At 34.0% G+C, this 1,961-nt stretch overlaps 1 long non-coding RNA gene across 1 annotated transcript; it reads left to right on the forward strand.

Moving 5' to 3' along the window:
* Window positions 1–233: 233 nt before the first annotated feature.
* On the forward strand, window positions 234–1,300 carry LOC126410567 (uncharacterized). The gene is made up of 3 exons (XR_007574793.1): window positions 234–294; window positions 1,102–1,159; window positions 1,270–1,300. It is a non-coding gene; the product is annotated as an uncharacterized LOC126410567 (long non-coding RNA).
* The last annotated feature ends 661 nt before the right edge of the window (window positions 1,301–1,961 follow it).

Below are 1,961 nucleotides of genomic sequence, written 5' to 3' on the forward strand. Positions count from 1 at the left end.
CTTCCGGCTTTGTTCCTAGAGCTGAAAGCATTTAAATGATATTTTTATTTTTTATTTTTTTTGAGCTAGATGTTGGTGGTTGTTGGCTTGCATCATCTTAGCTTCCACAGGTATATATGACTGGTATTTTTACTGTCTTATGTGAAGTAATTGCTTATTTGTGTGCTTTAACTTATGCATGTGGATTCTTGTCAATCCAGTAACATAGTGATCCAGATACTAGAATCCGTACGTGATGGTCACATCAACTGGATCAGTGATTTATTATCAGCTATATGTATGACCAATCACCCGGTTTGATTACTCACCAGAAGCAAGATACGAGCATCAGAAATATATGTGCAGCATACTAAGTGCGTGATTGAATTTTTATACTCATGTACAGGCCTGAATGTGACAAACAACATTTAGGAAGCACTTTGATAAAAGTGAAATCCATTTAATTGACTAAAACATCAATAGAATATGTTACGAAACATTGCCAAAAGAAAGCTCATTAAGTTCATGTTCTTTTGTTGCTATGATTTTCGATTGTTGATTTTGGGCTTTTGCCTTTATATTACTGGGTAAATCATTAAGCAATGTTAATGCTTTGAGATATTGCACCCCAGACTATTAAAATTCGAGATCATCTAACAAGATATTATTTATCAAGCCAAAATTGCTAGTAGTACTTTACACAGATCAACCAGTTACAATACACACCAGGGACGGATGCACGGTGCTCGCAGGGCCTTGGCCCCCCACCCTAAAAATTTTAAACAATTCAAACATTGATATGTAAATTTCATAAATTTTAGTTTAACGTATATAAAAAAATTGAAATTTTGGTCTCTATTGAAATTTTGAAACTGTAGTTCTGTTCTGACACACACATTCTAACATACAGAGCACTGATATGCTTGTGCAAGTAATGTTGATCTTACGTAGAAATTTCGTAAATTAAGCTCTCTTTTGGTGCAGTTTAACTGCTAACATGTACCTGTGTGTTTTGGTTTGCTTCCTTTTGTGTGCTTTTGAAGGGTTGAGCCAATTCTTGGCAAACATCACCGTGTATATCAGCATTAATTGCAGCTCTGCTGATCTTTCTCTATTGCACAGATTGATTTTGCTTAAGAAATGTAGGGGCCTGACATAAATTCTGCTTTTGACTAACAAGGTAACATAATCAAATGACAGAGAGCATTTCTTTCACATTTGTTCTGAGAAATTTGGTGGTGATTCTGCCGTTGACTGCTGAATGTTTGTTTCCTGGTCCTGATCAAGCAGGAACAGGATGCATTACTTGCCTCAAATTAATCCAGATGTTCTTTCATGAATTCAAAAGTTCCAGCACAACCGAGAAACAATTTCTAAACTAGGTACTATGCATAACCAACAACTTGGTTGAACTGTTAAACTTCCATAGAATAGATGCTGGATCCATGCAAATGCCAACAAAATTCTGTTTTTATCTTAGTTTTTGAATTTTGGAGATACGCAAACAGTAGTCATGGCTATAACCAGCTGCTTAAGATATATAAACATACACACACACACACACACACACACATATATATATATATATATATATATATATATCATTTTTTCGTTTTATTCAGCGGACTTATTTTTCGTGTTTTATCACTGTTTTTTGAAAAATAAAAAGATGCGTTTTTTATGATTATATTTAATTGGTTGTCATCTCTCAGAACCTATATGTAAATGGTGGTTCTCGTCAGTCATGAAAATGTTGAATAGTCATCAATGAAACTGCCAACCTACAGTATGAAAGGAGGCCTTACAATATAACAATAATACTACTATTATTATTATTATTATTAAATAATATAATAATGACAATAATTGTGGATAAGACGGCCAGGTGAGCATTGGCCGCCAATGCTGACAATGCATGATAAATTCCTTCCTTTTATTAATTGATTCCACCAAAAATAACAATATAAATGTGAGCTACGTGG

The sequence above is a fragment of the Nymphaea colorata genome, chromosome 11, assembly GCF_008831285.2.
Source record: "Nymphaea colorata isolate Beijing-Zhang1983 chromosome 11, ASM883128v2, whole genome shotgun sequence".
Lineage (NCBI taxonomy): Eukaryota > Viridiplantae > Streptophyta > Magnoliopsida > Nymphaeales > Nymphaeaceae > Nymphaea > Nymphaea colorata.